Source organism: Falco cherrug, chromosome 2 (assembly GCF_023634085.1).
Source record: "Falco cherrug isolate bFalChe1 chromosome 2, bFalChe1.pri, whole genome shotgun sequence".
Classification (NCBI taxonomy): domain Eukaryota; kingdom Metazoa; phylum Chordata; class Aves; order Falconiformes; family Falconidae; genus Falco; species Falco cherrug.
In genome coordinates, this window is record NC_073698.1 from 32,248,401 (window position 1) to 32,268,168 (window position 19,768).

General features: G+C 46.4%; 1 pseudogene; it reads left to right on the forward strand.

The window, feature by feature from the left end:
- The first annotated feature begins 1,040 nt into the window (after positions 1–1,040).
- The window catches only part of LOC106631595 (uncharacterized), a 30,940-nt pseudogene continuing 12,212 nt past the window's right edge, over positions 1,041–19,768 (forward strand).

Here is a 19,768-nt window from a genome sequence, read left to right on the forward strand (position 1 = left end):
TGAAAAATATGGCGGTTTGATATCAAAATCTCAGAATGGCTTGTGATGGAGAGGGGGAGGCAAATTTCCAAAGCAGAAATCTTTAATTTTGGCACTTTTAAAATGCGGCGTTTCATCCCTCTAATTTGCCATGGGCTTTTTGTTTCGAACATTTCTTTTGATGAAAGCAAGCATGCAAACAAAAAACACCCTATTTAGAATTCAATAAAATGCTTCATTTGATTCTCTTCAGTTTCCTGGAAAAGTTCAACATGAACATTCAAGTACTGCATTTCTTCAAATTGTGGGGAAACTGCTGATGCGCGAGTTGCACAGCTTTGATGTGCCAAGTACCGGGAAAGAGTCCTCTAAAAGCTACTGTATTTCATATTAATCAGCAGGACCGTCCTAATGAGTGAAAGCTCAGCGTGGCAGGTACGGTACAAGCACAGAGCCAGAGGCTGTCTGTCCTGAAGGCTTTACCCTCCTGATATATGATTCCCATAGGGTCAGCTATATGGTTTTGTGCAAAGTGGTACAGGGAGAATGGGAAAGTCCATTTCAAATGCCTTACCACCACTGGAAAAGAAGCTCTCCACACTTACTGTATAAGCTGATTTTTCTCTTTTGTTATAGGGGGAAATCAGGACAGGAAGGGTGACAAGGCAACACTGACAAACGGTATATTAAGGAAGAGATCCTACCCGTAGGCGCTGATGATGATGCTGTGTGGAGCCAGGCAGGTGAGTTAAGTCTGCATGTTCATGGCTCGAGCTCTTCCCCTGGGCTTGAAAACTCTTCATTTCAGCTGTGCTTTTACTAATTCAAATTCCCTGTTACTGAGAGTGCAAGAGAAAATTTTTTAGAAGCGTTACTAAGAATACACTCTAAAATGTCCTTTAAAACATTTGTGGAAGAGGAAGAGTTCAAGGCTGGCAGCCAATTTTAAGTGATGATGGTGTGCAGGACTTACCTAGGTGAATCACAGCACCTGGCCAGAGGTGAAGTGTCGTGCACAGACGTGGGGCCAGAAAAGCCCCTGACATTCAGACATTGCGAAAATGGCATTGGCTTGCCCCAGAGCAGTTGCTGAGCTTGCCCAGATCCATACATTGCCATCCAAGGGAAATGGCAATTACAAGGCATTAAAGTGGGGAGATGAAGGTGACTGTGAGTTGAAGGAAGCAGCAACCAAAACAGCTGGGTGGGACTTGACTTCCAAACCCCAGGTGGAGGGGCATGGTTATTACCTTCTGCTTGGCACTGATGAGGTACGTTTGGAATGTTGTGTCCATTTTGGGGCTCCCCAGTACAAGAGACTGCTCCATATTGGAGCAAAGGGTCACCAAGACATGTAAAGGCTGGAGCCTATATGCATAAAAGAAAGCTGAGAGAGCTGAAACTGTTCAGCCTGGAGGAGAAAATGCTCAGGTACATCCCATCACTGCCAATAGATGCCAAATGAGAGGGTGAGAAGACAACCAGCTCTTCTCAGTACTGCACTGTGGTTGTATAAGGGGCAGCAGACACACACTGGAATACGGGAAATCCCAATTAAATATTAGCAAAAAATATTTTCAGCATGCGAGTAGTTAAATACTGGAGTCAGAAAGGCTGTAGGATCTCAGTCTTTGGAGGCATTTGAAACTTGACTAGACAAAACCCCAAGGCCCTTGATCTAGTTGACTTGCTTTGGGGAGGGGCCTGGACCCTGGCAACCTCCAGTGGCGTCTGCCAGCCTGGCTTGTTCTGTAGGTCTGTGACCATGAAAACTTGACACAGGAAGCAAAAGGACAGCAGTACAATGATCAGTAGGGTTAGTGACATCAGAGATGCTTTAAAGTATGATGAAGAAGCAAAGGAATCTTAACAATCTGTTATAAGAGAAATTACAGAATCGTTCATGAAAGGCTAAATCACAAACTTTTCCAAAGATGGTTCTCTAAGGCGATGAAAATCAAGCAATGTAATTAGATTACATAATAATGAGATACTTTCTGTCCCAGCAATGAAGGATGCAGTGTTAGACTGCCACTTGTAAAGCTAGGTGCTTTAAAATCAGGTGTAGACAAGTAACCCAGGCAAAGCAGTAGTAAAAGAGAAACTTTTGGGGTCTCGCTGGTTTGTTGGTATTGGTTTTTACAAGTCCTGGATCAGAAGGAAAGTTTCAGAGAACTGAAAAAAAATTATCCTGAGAGAAGTATAAGAGGAGAATTAAAGATAGTCCTTAATGTGAATCAACAGAGCTGGACAGTATGGCTTTTGCCAGACCAGCTCAGTGATTTCTTTCAGTGAGGTGTATAAGTTGACAAAGGGAGCAGTATTGATACCCTATACATGTGCTTCTCCGTAGCATCTGAGTCCATCCTGTCAGGCACTTGTATTAAGAAACCGGACTAGGTCAGCCATATAGATTAAAATGCTCTAACCACCATGTCTCAGGCCTATGCTCTTTAGTACGCAAGGACACATAACAGTTGACCATTGCCAGAGTCCCACAGAAACAGTGTGGGCTGTGACCCTGTCTAGTCAGCACCTTCACCATGGATGGTGCTGTGACATTCCTGCTTGGCATTTGCTTACTCTGTTCTCAGAAACTGTCCCACCAGGGAAGCCCAGCTGAGGGGTGAGGAGCACGTCCCACTGCGTGGTCCCTGCACATCTGCAGTGCCCACAGACCACTCTGCCCATGTGGACAGCAGGTTACATAGCCTGGAGGTGAGCCACAGGTGCCCAAATGTTTTGGGCCCCCTGCATCAGTAAAACACCTGGAAACAGCCGTCTCTGCAGTCAGGCAGAGCATAGGAACATCATTTCCAACAGGAACTGGCAGTGAGGGACAGGCAGGAGAAAAGGAGGTTGCAAAGCACTAGTTCTGCCACACTAACCTTGTTATTTTTCCCTCCTTTCTCTTTTGACATTAAACAGGCTGAGTGCATGAAGGGAAGATGCAGATACAATTAACCAGATATTGTAAACAGGAGGGCAAGTAGCTTTTTATGGCTAGCTTGTGTTTCAGACACACAACTATACAGAATAATGCAATAACAAAAATCATGCAGTATTTATCCTGAGTTTATTCACTGCAAGTCCTTTGAGAGATGCTTTTGTTTGTCTTTATTTAATTGGCATGGTCGGATGACCACCAGCAGGTCCAATTAAACAGATTCAATAGATTCCACTGTACATTTTTATTTTTTTCTTCATCAGCATGTAGCATAAAATGTCCAAAATAATTTGTCTGAGTACTAGTAATGAATATAAAGTGCACTCAGTTCCAGTCTGCATACAGTAAGTTTCAGCTGTACTGCATTTTACAGCCAAAGCAAACTAGGTTAATAATTAAATCACCGATGCAATCTTTAGTACAGCCTTAGTGGGGATGAGGGTACCATTGCATAACGCAAGGTATTTGGTTTGGGCATATCTGAACCTAGATAGGCATTATGCTATCCTTTTTAGCTACCTTAAGCTTTGGCATTTCAGTGTTAGGTGGATCCTATTTAAGAAAATCCCACCAATGGGACTTGGGGATGCCCTTAATATCAGGTATTTCTTTAAGTGCTTTGTTGAATTGGAGCCTAGTAGATCCTCCTGAAAAGAAAGTGATTTTCAATCTAATAAGGTTATCTTAGTGTGAACATTTTAACTACATCAATCAATATGCCCGTCAGGACTAAATGACTAATGGGATCTCTCTTTTCTTTCTTTCTTTGTTACCAGAATGATGAATTGACTTTGCCTGTTGCTGAAGATTCTCATCTCCTTAATGCATTGCAGATAAGTTTAATGGACGCAAGCTGTCAGGGTCTGGCACTACCAGCCCCAACCGAAAATATTTCTCCCTGGTACTGGGTCACCAGATTCCAGCTCTGCTCTCGCAAGGAAAAATGCAAAAAGGTTGGAAAAGAAGTACACGACTTCTGAAGAAACCTTCAATAAACAGAGAATACGAGATTATGTTAAGCGGACTAGTCTTGCTCACAAAGCCATGGGGAACAGCAACAGGTTCCCTGCACAGAGAGAGTGTGGCTTTCTGCAACAGAGACTGGATACCAAACTGGGGTCCAAGTGGGACAACTTGTCCTTGTCCTAAGTTTAAATTGGGTTTTTAAAGGAAAGTTTGGACTTTTTACATATTTCTTCCTTGAACACGCTATGAACATGCATTCCACCTGTTATAGGAGAGCCCCTAGGATAGCCTGCCTTGGCATAGCCAAAAATGCACAGCCAGCACGAAAGAGACAGGCTAATCTTTGAAGTAAAGGGTTACCTATTTCCTAGAGAATTCATGCATTTGTCCTCCCTGGGGGCTGGCCAACAGAAGTGTTTTCTGCTCGTTTTTGCATTTTTCTCAACACAAACTTGCCAGCTCCCAAGAATGAGAAAGATCAACTGTTTGTACATGTAATGTTTGTTTTTGAAGAGCTTTCCATGTGGAAATCAAGTATTCTTAGCAGGTATATGTGTGAGCTGTATCCTTGAAGACAAATCTGCCCCATCAAGAGGCTGAGGATCTGAAACAGCCACAAGTGACTGGAAGTAAGTGCATGCAGAAACCTCTCTCAGTGCTATCCCAGGCAGTCACTTGTTGAATTTCCACATCACAATTTAAAATTCAGATGAAAGATGAAGTTCCTTTCAGCCTGTTTCAGTAGCAGGCTAGTACTTGGACACAAATAGATTTACCAGGCAGACTCAAATATGGGAATGCCTCATTAGGAACCTACAGTGAACAGTTAATACGTCTTCAAGAATTTGTACACTACAGTGATTCAGAGGCTTCTTTGGCCTTCTTCAGTCTCTTTTCATTGTTTTTTGACTTTCATAAGAGTGGCTTATGTAATCTGAGTAACACCCTTCATTTCAGTGCTTTTTCTGGCTCCCTGTCACATCCATGCCTCTTTTTTTTCCCAGGTCTCTTACTCTTCTACATTGTTTTTCCACAACCTACTCTGCCACCCTACTGCCCTCCCCAAATGCCTCTATGTCCACCCTCTTTCCCCAGACCTCTGCCTGCCCGTGGGTGTCTCTCCTCTCTCCCACCATCTTCTGCATACACCTGCCCCAAATGTCTCCCTCTGTCCTCTCTGATTTTTTAGAAATAACACTGCTTGGGATGTAGGCACCGAGGTAGGTTGCATAAGCACTGGTTTATTTCATAGAGGATTTTTGCTGAGCTGAGAGGTATAATCAACCCGGTAGGTGGGGTGGTAACAGACCCCAGGTCTGCTGCACTCTGCATGCACGGGGAAACGTGCAGCCTGTGGCCGCTGAAATAATGCAAACCTGGAGGAGAAAGGTGCTGCTTTGACAGTAAATCCCTCAGGACACTTCATTTGCTTGTACGAGGTGTTCAGGCCAAAATTACCAGTCTCCTCCCCATGCCTGTAGCACCATGTCCTTCCCACAGAGGGGTAGCCCTGGTCCCCTGCCCCGTTGCCCCTGCAGAGCTGCACGCCTCGAGTGGGGAGGTGAAACACCCGTGGGAATACGCTCTCCCAAAGAGTCAGTAAAATAAGCAGACCCGAGCTACTTACAGATAAAACCTGAATGGAAAAGCAAAGTAAATTAGCTTGTAATTCTTGTCTCTTCTTCTCCAAAGCTTGCCCTCGGTCTCCAGCAACTTCTTTTACAGCTCAGTTTTGGGAGCTTTTCCTTTGCTCTCACGCAATTTATTATACCATTAAAACCGATGGGGAAAAATGTTCCTCGTTAAGGTGGGAAGGTTTTATCTGAAATACAAAATAATGAAATGGCAAGAAATCTTAAGGCAAGAAAAAAACCCCACTGTTCTTCACAAAAAGAGGATTTTTTTTGTTGGGTTTGGTTTTTTTTTAAGAAAGCTTTTTCTTTCCTCTCCAGCACCAGCGACAGATTCCCCGTCAGTTCAGCCCACTGGCTCTAAGCCGAAGGAATCCAAGTAAGGAGAGTAATTGGTAACATTTTTTCTATATAATTCAGTCACGTTACGTTGTATTCATGCCGTATGCGGGCAAGCAGCAGGAACACCGAACAACTGGAGATTTACAATATGCCTGAGACATCCACAGACTGGCAGCTGCTGCAGTGCCCCTGCTATTAATAAACTGGAAGTTATGTCTGTCCAAGTTGTTGTCTTTGGACCCCTCAACATTTGCTGTATTAAAAGGAACCCTGTCAGCTTCTGAAGAGGGGTTTTTTAATATTTTTTTCTTATTTGTTGGACTGATAAATCCCATGCAGCATCTCTCCAAGTGGCTGCAATGTGTGATTTTTATTTTGCAGGCTGCTCTTCCAGCAGGGGAGGAAAGGGAGGTCTGATTCCCCAGCCACAGTAAATCAGTGTAATACCACCCTTCACACCACTGATGCTGCTACAGCAACATGGATTTACATTGGCTGGGGATGTAACTCACCCCTTTCAGCTGTTTGATATAAATATTAGACATATCTAATCTTCCTTGCAGGCAGAGGGAAGGGGAGAGAAGAGAAATTGGGTAGAGGCGCTCGTTCAAGAGACAAATAAAGACCAAATTCTTCTGCAGTGTACTTTAAATGTCACTCAGTCCCATTGATAACATTCCTTATATGAATATCTGAAGGATGTTCTGGCTTTTCTCCTTAAAGATGCTACCACATGTGCTTGGCACCAAGGGAAATGGATATAAGCAGCTGTCTAAGGGAAGTCTGTTGTATTGCTACGTGAACATGCAGCAAGGTGTTTTTTTCATTATAGGGTTATAAATTCATAACTTGCAGCCCAAAAGAAGCTCTATTTCTTCCCCAAATTATGAAAATGTTATGGTCTGAGGTAAAGCCTCTGTTGTGATATCAAGGGAAATCGGCCTTACGGTTTCCAGGCTAACAGAAAGGCACTACCCAGACGTAACAAAAATGAGATTCCCAACCCATCTGAGAAGTCTGTGCCTTCCCACGAGGTGTGGACCTGCTGCTCCAGGAGCTGAAGGGGACCCAGCAGCAGCAGCATCTTGCAGGGCTGGCCTGAGCTGTCCTTAAGGGACCGGCCGTGATTTGGGGTGCATGTGGGGTGCATGCAGCCAGCTGCCTGTACATTGCTGGGGCTGCACCCAGACCCATCACAGGCAGGCAGGTTGCTCAACCTGAGAACATCTCATCCTCGAGCAAACTTCAGCCTGACCCATGGAGCAGCCCGTCACCTGCCCACCCCTGAGTCCCAGAACTGGGGTCCCCATGAAATTTGCGTTTGATACCTGTCCCAGTTAACCTGCACATGGCCCTTTCCTGGGCTCTGCTCCTCATGCATAAGGCAGAAATGATGGCGTTTGGCTACCTCAGCAGAGCTGGGAGAGCAAACACATGATGAAAACACCACAGCATCACTGCTCCCCCTATTCCTTGAAAGTTTTCATCCCTAGATGCATTAATTTGTGTGCACTGTGCCCAGAATCCTTTAAAATTTGTAGGTAACTAATAAAAAAGCAGTGATGTGTAAGGGCCTTGTTGAATTACTGATGCAGATAAAAAAGAAAAAAATCAAAAACTCTTCACTCCTTCGCTTGAATCAGATCAAATCAGGCCCCAATCACAGTTTGTTTGGCACCTTTTTTTTTCCCCCATGTTTGGTGATAAGTTCTTTTTTTTCATTTGTCAAGGCCACAGGCATCTTTAAATTGTGTATCACAGGGATGATCAAAAAATTTCACCTGCATTACACAGACAGTAGCAGCTGGACACCTTGATAGCTCCGTGTCGTAGGCTCAGAATGATTTCATACCCTGCCAGATAACTTCAGGTGAAAGGAGAGAGTGGGAGGGGGTATGGAAAGCCCCAGTTGCTGCTGGATGTGCTGTAGTAGAAGAGGGGCGTTCCAGCAGAGCCCCAGCCTGTGTGGGGCGCGGAGTGATGCTGAATCACCCGGCAGAGTCGGGGTCACCTAATGCCATTTGCAGAACTGTGTAAGCTGAGATAAGCGGGAGAGAGATTTTAGGACTGATACAACCTTGTTTCATCCAGTGTACTAGAGGCAAGGAAAGCAGTAAGTCCATAGAGGACTGCGCACAGCTGCTATCAATACTCCTTGCCCATTTTGGGGTGTTGGCAGTCACCCCTCTCTTCTCTGCCATACTCAGCTTTGCCAGTGCGTCTGTTCCCTCCACACACTGCAGAGACCTAACGTTCACATCTTCTGAGGCAGGATTCATTTAAGGTGACTGGTGTTCACTGTCCAAAATAACGCAGCCAAGAATCACTGGAAACTGCTGGGAAAAGCTTGCCTGCTCCTAAACCCCACAGCTCTCTTCCCCGCTGGCCATGAACCACCGAGGAGCATCCCACCCAGTGTCACCTCTTTGCAGACAGCATGTAGATGGCTATCCTCCTTCCTGCCACAGCAGAAGGCGTGACACGGAGGATAAGATAACACAGATGGAGTGGAGCTGTTCACACAAGTCCCTGGTGCCAGGGGGATGGTAAGTTCATTTAAAGCAATCCTGCCTAACATCCCAAGTACTCAGAATTGTATGGTTGTTATTTTTTTTAAAAAAGTGGCTTTTTTGCATCGTCTACTGAAATAAAAAAAAAATAAATTACAAGGTAAGCTTTGTTTGGCAGAGATTTTGATTTGGTTGAAGTACCTTGACAAGGATAAATGCCTTCCATTACCAATATCCTGAGTTCTGTTCCTCTCCTGTTAAGCAAGGTACTCTTCTGGTAAGCCAAGGCAATGCTGAACACCTTGCCTGATAGCCCAGCAGCTGATGAGCATCATCAAGAGTGCTCTGAGCCCCTACAACCCCAGCCCCCTCCGTCAAAGAGCAGTGGTGAGCTGGTTTTGCTTGAAGTCAGTTTTGCTCTCCACCACCACCCTAAGCCATGATGCTGGAGCTGAGGGATGACACCCACTGAGGTGGGAGGATACCCAGAGGTGCTCAGCATCTCTAGCCCATAATGAGTCAGTGTGGGCTGTCTCACCCAACAGAGATGGTTGCAACCCAGAATGGAGGAATATTCTAGTTTTCATCTTCTTGATTTTAATGGGCCTCCTCAGATTGACGGGCACTTCTTTTTTGCTTGAAAAGGGGGAGTGAAGTGAACTCCACTTGAAGTTCACGAGCATTTCTGTGGTGCTGTTACTGCAGTCTACCAGCAACGTGCAAAAGCCTTTCCTCCCCTCCCTGCCTCCCACAGTCCTGAGGTTGTCCCTACTTGTTGCCACCAAGACAATGGGCCTCTGCAACCACTCAAGGCCACTTTCCAAGGCCAGCATCTCCTCTCACACAACTCCTTGATCTCCAGCCATCCAGGTTCAGAAGGACATCTGAGGGCCTTCTGACCCATTCACAAATGTGATTCAAATCAATCACATTGATTTCCAGGGGCACATTAGACACCTAAATGTTTTAGGGGATCCTGACCTAAGGGTTTCTCTGTGAGAGAAGCACAACGTTATCACTAGGCTGTCTCAGCCCCACGAGGGTTTATGAAATGCTTAGCTAGCAAAACAAAAAGCATTAACTTCTTGGCTACAGCTTTCTGCCAAAAGATAGGCAGGTCGTGCTTCAATGCAGATGTCTTGGGAAAAAATGTGCAGTGCATTAGAGAGCTGTGACTCATAGAATAATTATCCTCGTTTCTCATAGTTTATTAATAATTTAAACCCAATCTTGGTGTTATTGATCTATCATTGAATCGGAGATTTATTTCAGATCTGTAGTCACTGAAGCAGTAAATTTAATCCCCCTTCCCCTCCCACCCTTCCACCCACTAAACTCACTTTATAACTAAAACATGATGTTTAGGCTGTTTCAGTAATAGGAGAGAGAAGAAGAGCTCAGAGGCCATGGGCAGCAGGAGCAGCCTTAAGCCCACAGACCAAGGTGAGCAGCATTAAGGTTCTGCTTTTAATACACCTTTTTTGACCAAACCATCCTCTGTTCATGCTCTCAGGGATGCCAAAAGGACCAAATGCTACTTTCTGGCATGTGCATCACAACCAGATCCTAAATCAGTTTTGCCTGGTTTAATGTGAGTTTGCTTGCCGGTTCCCACAGTTAACCATCAGTTTTGCATGCATCCCAGTTGTGGGTCCCAGTCCTGCTCTTTGTCCCCTGGAAACACAGACATGAGCTCACCAAGGTAAGAGCGCCTGCAGTACGCAGGCTGCTGCAAGGCGTAAAGCTCTTGGGCCTGATCCTAATCTTACTTAAACTGGTGAAAACCTGAAGCAGCTGCCTGGGTGTCCCAGGAGTACCATGAGTGTAAAATCAATTTAAGTGCTTGGAGGATCAAGCCTAGAAAACTGTAATGTGAAGACTCCTACAGCAGTGCTCACTTGGCTGTACCATGTGTCTGGTGTGTTCACTAATATAAGCAGCAAGACTTGGCTTTTTAAAGGAGCCCAGGAATAGAAAACAGCATGCTTTATGGCTGTAAAGTGCCCAAAAGAGTGATTTTTGTAGGCAAATGAAATACATTTTTATTAGATCAATTGTAGTATACAGTTGGGGTGGAAAATGTGTTCTTGGCTGTACCAACTATTTCTCAGGTCTGAAAGAAAGCAGCAAATGTGCCCAAATGCTCGTCTTCTCTTTTCCATCTATATTAATAGGTAGAATTAAAGATATTACCAGTCCCTGCCGGCCCACCCTTACTGCTGTCCTTAGACCCTGCAGCTGGAACCACAGCAAGCGGGGAGAGCCCTGGCCACAGTCGGGGCTCCTGCAGCTATGGAAATGTGTGACAGGGCCAAGCTGTCGCAGCCTTGCTCTAAAAAGTAAACAAGACACAATGTAACCAGGCAGAGAAGATGTGTTGGTGAGGTAAAGCACCCACAAACATGTGGTTTTAGCCTGTCTGATGTTTCTTGCCCAAGTGGGAGACATCCCTAGAGATGAACAGGAGGCAAACAAAGCACAACAAATACAGTGTAGTCTATAACTATGTTTCCAGGGGTATTATCCTTAATTAAATGGTTGTGAAGTTCAGATTTCCTTGCTTTGGGTTTGAGGGATTTTTGGTGTTTGGTTTAGGTTAGCTAAACCTGGAATAAGACCAGGGAAATGCTGCTGTTTCATTGATCCTGCAGGACAAGGGATGGTGCCAGCAGTAACACGTCAGGGTGCAGGTGCTGGGTGTTGCAGGGCTGCTGGGAGGGCAGCAAAGCCAGGGAAATCCATGGCTGGAAATACTGCTGGGCAGCTGGATCCCTCCTGTCCCAATGGGACCATGGTCATCAGCAGGTCACAGCTCCTGCAAAGTCCAGGCTTGCTGGCATTAAGTCTTTCTCTTCCATGTGGCCTAAGAGACTTGGGTTAGATTTCACTCAAAGGTGTGAATTCTTAGAAACTGAGGCTTTCCTGCAGTTACAAAGCAGTGACCTCCCTTCTTCCCCCTCCTTGGTGAAATAGATGGAGTGAGCAGGCACAAGTACCCATCACCACTGCAAGTGTGTTTTGAGTATCCACCTGTGACGGGAGCAGGTTCGGTGCCTCTCAGTACATAACCCTTCCTCCCACAGTTCAATCCTGCACAACCAGTTCAGAGGGTATTTTCAGTACTGAGCAGCTGAGCAGAAAAATTTAGCATCGCTACAGAGCACATTTCACCCAGAATATGTTATTTAATGTGTTTAGGCCTCATTGCACCCTGGCAAGGTGAGGAGATGCTTTTTTGTGCCCTTTTAGGAAAGGCTAACTAAAGAGCTGTGTCCCTGTCTCATCCCCCCGGCGCTAGGTGCCTACTCCTCCAAATCTCTTGCTGGAGGTGCCTGTTTCTTGCTGTTGACAATATTAGGCTCCTAATTCAAGCACTTAGTGGCATGACCTTGGGCCTTGGTTCAGCTCACCCAAGTCTCCTGGCCTGTGGGACACCCTCCTCAAAAGTCCCGGGAAAGGTATTTGGAGCAGCAAGTCATGCTCAGCTGGCCCACATTCTCCTCCGCCCAGGCTGGCTGCAGCAGGGGCACACAGTCCCCCCTCCTGGCACCCACCGCAGGCTGCCATGGTGCAGGAGCAGCTTCAGCACTGTGTCCCCATGCTGAGAGAAGTCCTGCTCTTCTCTCCAGCCACGGACATGCTCTCCAGGCATGTGGAGGGGTACTACAAGGCTGGAGAGAGCAAGGAGCCAGCCGAAACCCAGGAAGAGGCAGCAGCTGAGGACAGAAAGGAGAATAACCAGGCAGGACTGTGTGAGCAAGGTACAGTGCGATACTGGGAATGATCACAGCCACGGTGAGATAAATCCTGAGTTTTCTAGGTGCCCATCTGCCATCCTTTGAAAATGCCAGGCTAAACCGAAAAACATTTTGTTCATAAGAATGACCAAAGCATTTGAACTTCTCCTTTTGCCACTGTGGATCAGAGATAAGCACTATTTGGTGTTCATCGGGGACAAGTGATCTAGGGCCATAATAAAAACAAGGAGACAAACATGAATGGGAACATTTTTGTCAGAACATCAGAGTCAGTCTCTAGGGAAGGGCCAAGTGGATGCATGGGAGTTCCAGCCTTAAACTGAAGGGTCACATCCCTCTTCCTCCCATGGTCTTTCTCCTCAGTTTTGACAGGTTTCTGCCCCATCTCAGCTGGGTGGGACATGGGGTGTCAGAGACCAGGAGGCAATAAAGATGTGGTTTGGAGAAAAAAAGTTGGGAAAGGAGGTAAAAGAAGAAAAACTAGAAATCTGAGAGAAAGGGCAAGAAATACAAGATTAGAGAAGGAAAAAATACCAACAACTGTGGGGATATGAACGAAAAACTAAGAAGTACAAACCCCAGGGAGGAGAGGAAAACAAGAATAGGGATTAGGAGAGAGGCAGGGCGGGGTGGGGTGTGTGGGAAAACAGAGAGTGAGATGTTGAAAGAGGAGGTGGATAGAAATTAGAAGCAAAACTTAGAGGAGAAGAAAATCAGCAAATTTGCAAAATGAAAACTGCAAGGCAAAATGCAGCTGATTCCAGAGAGCAGGGGAGGTAGGCTCAGCAAGGCAACGCTCCTGGTTGTCCATTGAAAGTCTGATGACAAAATATTGCAGAGAAGGCAACTCCTCTCTTCTTCTTCTTCTTCTGTCTGGATTTCTGCACTCAGGAATCAGAGGCGGAAAGAAGAAAATCTTGCTTTTTTTCTTTTTTCTTTTCTTTTTTTAGTTTTTTATTTTCACAACAAGCTTAGACACACATTTGTTAGGTAGAAAGTGGTTGCCCAGAGCAGGAGGCATGCTCCATGGTGAGGTCTGCTCCAGGATAGATACCAGGCAAAAGGAAGGGCACAACTGCAGAGACGCTGCCTATGCTATCTCCCCTTGCCCACCCCAAACCTCTCAGTCTCCCATCACTGGGGTGTGGCAGCTTGAAATCTGCAGGAGAATTCCTGGAAATCCAGCTCTATGCCTTTGCCTGCCCTGCAGCTCGTACCTCCATCCCTACTTTTGCTTGTCAGGCATTTATATAAATAGGATTAACATCTGCAGTTACACTTAAGCTAGGCTGCAAATTACACAGGCTATCAAGCCTTGTGCTTCAGGGCATACACTGATTACTATCAGAGGGGCAAAAATGAGTTTTTCCAATAACAGAATATTGCATGATTGACTGGGGACATTATGGGGCAGAGTGGATTAGCCTTTGCCATCAGTATCAGTTACATGTCATTATTGCATCAAAGCACCAGACATCGGTGAGCCACTTCCACGCAGGCAGCGCTGGAGGTGCCTGGGTCCAGAGGAGCAGGGTTGTTAAAACCGGCACCGCTTATAAAACATGCCTCCAGCAAGCTGTGCTCCCTGCTTCTGCTCACCTGCCTCCTGGGCTGCATGCCTTCAGCTGGCAGGAGCCTGCCCTCCTCTCCTTTGTCTCCTGGCTTTTCGCCACTCCAGTGGGATCAAGTGGTATCAGAGGATCTGGGCACCACTGTAACGGGAGGCTGGAAGGTACCTGACCGAAAGGTGTGCTGATCCCATCCTTATGTTGCTTCCAGGGGCTTGTGAAAGGGGCTGAGGTCCCCATCATACTCTGTGATGTATGAACAGCTTTGCCCACCCTCAACTTTCAGGCCATCTCATTTCCTTCGTTTTGGCACCAAATGATCGTCTCAATTGAATGGAAGAGCTAGAGTTGGCAGGAAATCTAAAATAAGAATCACAATTAGCAGCAAAAAATTTAATTCCCCTTTCTAAGCCATTTCTAAATGTGTTAGTGCTTATTTATTGAACATGGCTTGACATTTAGACAGTTCCTTTTAATGCTAATAGGGTTGATTACCAGGTTGAATCCTACTGCTTTGAGGAAATGGCTGCTCAGTATTCAGAGCTGCCAAGTTCCCCCTGCACAGAGATACCCGCCTTTCTTCACCAGAAATATGTATTATTCAGTGCAAATATATTAAAATAAGGCCATCGCAGGAGAGAGGAGCCTGTGCCAGCGATGCTGCGCTGGCAGCCCATGCACATGGCGTATGGCTGTGGGGTGCCAGAGCTCTGCCTTTCGGTGGCTAAAAGCTCCCTCCAGCACCGGCAGGATGGGGCCAGACCCTGTGCTGGGAAGCGGCCTGGGGGTTGCCCTGGCTTGCTGGCTCAGCTGTGGTGCCAGGGGGCAACCTGGGTGCGGCAGGACCCCCCACCAGTGACGGGTGAGGAGCCCCAAGGAAGAGGAGGAGTAGGTGAGAGAAGCACCTGCAACAGGAGAGGAAGAGAAGGAAGAGGAATAAGAGGAAGAGGAAGTGGAGGCAAAGGTGAAGGCAGAGGCAGAGGCAGAGGCAGAGGCAGAGGCAGAGGAAGAGGAAGAGGAAGAGGGAGAGGGAGAGGGAGAGGGAGAGGGAGAGGGAGAGGGAGAGGGAGAAAGCCACCTGGTCTCCCCAGGTTGCAGCCAAGAGCTGGGGTTTCCCACCCTTGCCCACTTGCAGTTCACACTCTACGTTCAAGACTCTCATCTTCCTCCTTATCCTACAGAGCCAAACACAGCAGGGACTCCTTCCAAATGGAAATCTAGGGGCAAGAAATGTGGGTGGGGATTTTTTTCCCCTAACAGTCACTGTCAGAGTATTTGCTTCAGTGTGTGTAATAAACCTTTTTGTGCTTCCTCTCCTGCAGATCAATCAACTCAACAGAAGTCTGATTGTCCTCCTGTTTTAAAATATATCATTGTTACTCCTTCAGAGCTGCTGCAAAATAGCACACATGTAAATAAGAATAGAATACGGCCTTACATTTACTTTAAATTAGGCCTTATAGGTGAAAAAGGTAGATTTTCAGAAAATAAGCCTCACCTCCACATTGTCAAGTGTGCAATGTCGATGCAAAGCTGCTTGGAAGATGTAGCAGCCTCCAGAAATAGGGCAGGCTCCTAAATGCTGAGAGTGACAAGCCAGCCTGGCTAGACAAGCTTTGCCAATGGCTAGCCAAGTGCAAGGAGATTACCTTGATCTGGGGAGCAGAGATAACTGAGCTCAGGAATTTCCCCCGGGGTGTGATTACCTTGTAATAGGCACTATCCCTCATTCTCATTTCTAGCTAGGAAGGAGGTGTAAAGCAAGGCTCCTAGTTTGTGTCCGTCAGCCAGTAAACAGTCAAGGCATGGCTTTTAAGGCAGCCTTGGAAAAGTGCACAGGAACAAATGTCCCTGGAATTAAGGTGGCGACCTTTCAGCCAGAAGAGGCACTTACATATTGTGTCAGCAGAGTATCCAAGTGTTTGTTTTTAATTTACTGGGGGAAATCTTGAGTGAATCACTCAGATTTGGACTGACCATTCAAGCCACTGCTGCACATTTTCTTTTTTATGCTCTTCCATCATTCATAACCATGCATTCTCTTTCAGTGGTGCCTTGGGGCAATAAACCCCAAGATAATCCAGGCTAGGCTGCGGGAAGGTGAGCTGGCCGCATTCAAACATCCTTGTTCTGAGACAGCCACCACCAGGTCATGTTTCCACTGCACGGTGAGGTGCACATCAGAGGTCCACAAGGAGCACAAGGTGCATCCCTTGGTTATCAGCTGTGTTTCAAGAAAGACTTGGCCTCCAGCTGAGGATCTGTAGAGGAGACTTATCTGTGCAGGAGAAGGTGGACTGGACAGGTTTCCTCAGGTCCCAGACTCAGTGATGGGAGGAGATGATGCTGAGCCAGGTTTCTGCAGTGCATGCCTTTTGCTTTATGTCAGTGTGCCCATCAGGCATAGCCAGCACTCAGCTGGCTTGGTGCTTTCCCTCCATCACTAAGGTCTGCTTCAGCAGCCACAAACATCATGGCTTCCCCTTCCACAGCAAGGGTATACCATGAGAAGGGGTCCATGCTCTGAAGTGGGTGGCCTACAGAGGCTTTTGCTTTGGGAGCTAAAGGAAGAGGGGAGGCACCTGCTTGTGGGTCTTGGTGGAAGAGTTTTGAAGCTGAAAATCACGCCTGGTGTGTTCAGGCTGGAAAGCCACCCAGCAGCTCCACCTCTTCGATGCAGGGGGCTTCATGGGAAACGGTGACAGGCAGCAGCACCAGACGCCTCGGGCTACATTTAAGCTGCTTTTCTCAGTGGGAGGCATGGCCTGGTGTGAGGTGCAGGACATGGGGATGACTGCTAAGGGTTAGCCCCCAAAATACACCTGGCCCAGTATCCTGCCCTGGACAAGATGGGCAACGAACAGATGCTCAGGAAGCAATACAAAAATAGATCAAACATTTGTTTATACTTCCAAGAATACTCTCCACTCCCCTAGTGGTCTGTGACTCAGGAACCTCTTGAACTGTAGACACTGTCCCTGCATTTAATAGCCCATGATGGATTCTTCTTCCATCGATTAGTTCACACCCTGTTGAACCAATGAAAATTTCAAACATCCACTGTACCCTACGGCAAGGAGTGCCACAGCTAAAAAATCTCTTTTGTTTATTTTGAACTTGTCACTTGATAGTTTTCTTTGATGATCACTCTCTTCCTTTGAACAGCACTGAATAATGTGAACAGCTGTTCCCCAGTCGTGTCACTCTTCCCGTCACGAAACTCGGTCATATTTCTTCTTCAGTCATTTTTTCTTCCAAGATAAAAAGTCTTAATCTATTCAGTCATTCCCTGAATGGAGGCCCTTTTATGCCTTTGATCACCCTCAATTGCCTTCCTCTGTAACTTTTCTATTTCTTCTGTATCATATTTGAGATTGGTGAATCAGGACTGCACAATAGTATTCAAGAGATGGGAACCCACAGATTTATACAGCAGCATAATGATTTCCTCTGTTTTGCTCTCTCCTCCTTTCCTAATAATTCCTAGCTTTCTGTTTGCTTTTTTGATTGCTACTGAGTGTTGAGCTGACATTTGCATAGAGCTATCTATTATAACCTGAAAATTTCACTCCCAAGTGGAAATAGCCAACTCAGAGCCCATCATTTTGTGTGTAAAGCTAGGATTGTCTTTTCCCATGCACATCACTTTACATTTATCTACATGAGATTTCATTTGTGATTTTATTACCCTTTTATTCAGCGCCATGAGGGTCTTTCTGCAACTCTTCATAGTCAGCCCTTTGCCTTGACCACGCTGAATATCAGCAGCAAACTTCTCCTCTTCCTGCTCACTGCTATTTTGAGATTATTTATGAATATTTTGAAAGCATGGGACAATGTTTAGGCTGATTTAGCAGCTTTCCCTCTCAAATTTGAAGTGCCAGGTCCTAAGGAGAGGGAAGAAATGCGGTTTCCTAAGCTCTTGCGGTGTCGTTGGAGATCAGTTTGTGTTCCTGGGAATGGATGGCATTGTGCCCAACCAGCACGTGTACTTCTCCCTTTGCACGGACTAGAGTGGATGATCCCGCTTGCTGGGATGTGCGTCTGCCCCCTCCACCGGTGGAAGATGGATAGGGTTATAGTGGCCCTTTCTCCTGCTGAAGCTGGGCCCAGACACAAAGAGATGTGCAGAAGTCCTGGGGGCCCAGGAGAGGAGGCAGAGGGGAAGCAACGAATGGCAAAGCCTTTCCCTGAGAAAACCTCTGCACACAAAGTTGTGAGATGGCAAATCTTCCTTGCAAAAAGCCATATGGGAGCCTGTCGAGATTGCCCAAGTCATCCAAGGCCAGCATCAGACAAGAAACCTCTGTCCATGGGAGGAGAGTATGAAGATGGTGGGACAGCAACTGCCCTCTGGCTGGGCAAGGTGAGACCCAGCTGGTCAGTTAGCAAAAGAAACCAGAAATTACGAATGACAAGCACTTTATCAGTGCTGTTTTTTTCCTGGGAAGCAGCAGCTTGCAGCAGTACCCAGGGAGGGGTCAGCAGCAGGGGGCAACAACAAGGGGCACTTCTTTCTGCTGGGGGCATCCTTGTTTGGGGGAGGAGGCTGGAGAGTTGCCGCTGCTATTTGTAGCCAAAAGGAGTCAGGCAAGCATCACTCCAGCACCAAAGGCGGGCATGAAATTAATTCACCCAGGGAAAAAAAGAGGAGAGAAAATGAACAGCTTCACTGGAGGGTCCAGTGGTCCACCTCAGAGCCACAGGGTTGCACAAAGTATGTTTTCTCCGTGACCCCAGTAATTTCTTATCACAGCCTTTTGAGCCAGGCAGTGCAGGATTTGCCAGCTCTCTGGTGAGATGCCTTTCAGAAAAGGCATGTGGCTTCCAGGGAAATGCTCTGTGGAGGCAGTTTGATGCTCCTGCAGCTGTAAAGGGAGAAAGAAAGATAGTCTCTCTTCTCTGATAATGGAGCAAAAATTGCTCCAAAGGGCAGAGGCCCTCCCCTTTAAGAGACTTAAGCTTGACCATCAGAAAACCAGGACCCCTTTGATGAGAAAAGAGCAGTGACTCAGGCACGAAGTATATCTTCAACTGTGGGAAGACTTGTGTCTCCTGGCAAAAAAACTTGCCTGCATGTGAAAAAAAAAAAAAAAAAAAAAAAAAAAAAAAAAAAAAAGTGAAAAAAACAGATCCACAAAGCAAAACAGAAATTCAAGAAAAGGCCAGTGGCAGACCCACTGATACTGCAGCCATCAACTCCCTCCTCCTCTGACTGGGGATGACACTTAGCCACCTTAAACACAAAGGCAGAAATCTCCATTTCCATCCCAGCCTTTCCAAGGCTGGCCATGCCGATGCCCACTCCAGGGACTGAAACCAGGGGCTGTGCCTTCACCTCTTGCTTGTTTAAGGGTAAGGTTTGGGGCTGGAATGGCTGTGCGGTGTGCCCAGTGCCAGCCCACTACTGATGAACTACACCAGCTTGGTGCACACATTTGCACAGCCCTGCTGTAGTGGTAGGGAGTAGAAAATTAGTCCCTTCGGTTGCTGGTTTTCCTATTCATTTTCCCATTTTTCACATTCAAATATCCCATTTCATTCAAGTCAGAGCTGGAGGCTCTTTTCCTTCTTCTATCAATGGGAGGTTTTGGGAAGGAATGTGTAATAAATAATACCTCTTCTCACAACCAGAAAGTCAGATGTGGATTGTAGACAGAGCACAAATTTTGTACAAGCAGCAGTGGCAGCAGCCCACATAGCCAGGCCAGTGCAAACTCACAATGCAAGCAAATAAAACCAGAGTATGCAGTAAAAATGTACAGGTGCCATTCCTCAGACCTGGTGGCACCAGGGTTTGTGCTGCCAGCCAGCCCTGGTCCACAGCTGGCTGATGGAAAAGGAAAACCCACCTAGAAAGCAACCTGGGGCAAGATGGGGTGGCTTTGGGTGACAAGACTGCTCACAGTAGAAGGCGTCATGATGGCTACCATAAATACCACAGAGAGAAAAAGAGGCCTTAAAGTTAAAACAGACTTAAACTGCTTTTGAGCAACTACCATAGAATCATAGAATGGTTTGGGTTGGAAGGGACCTTAAATATCATCCAGTTCCAACCCCTTGTCAC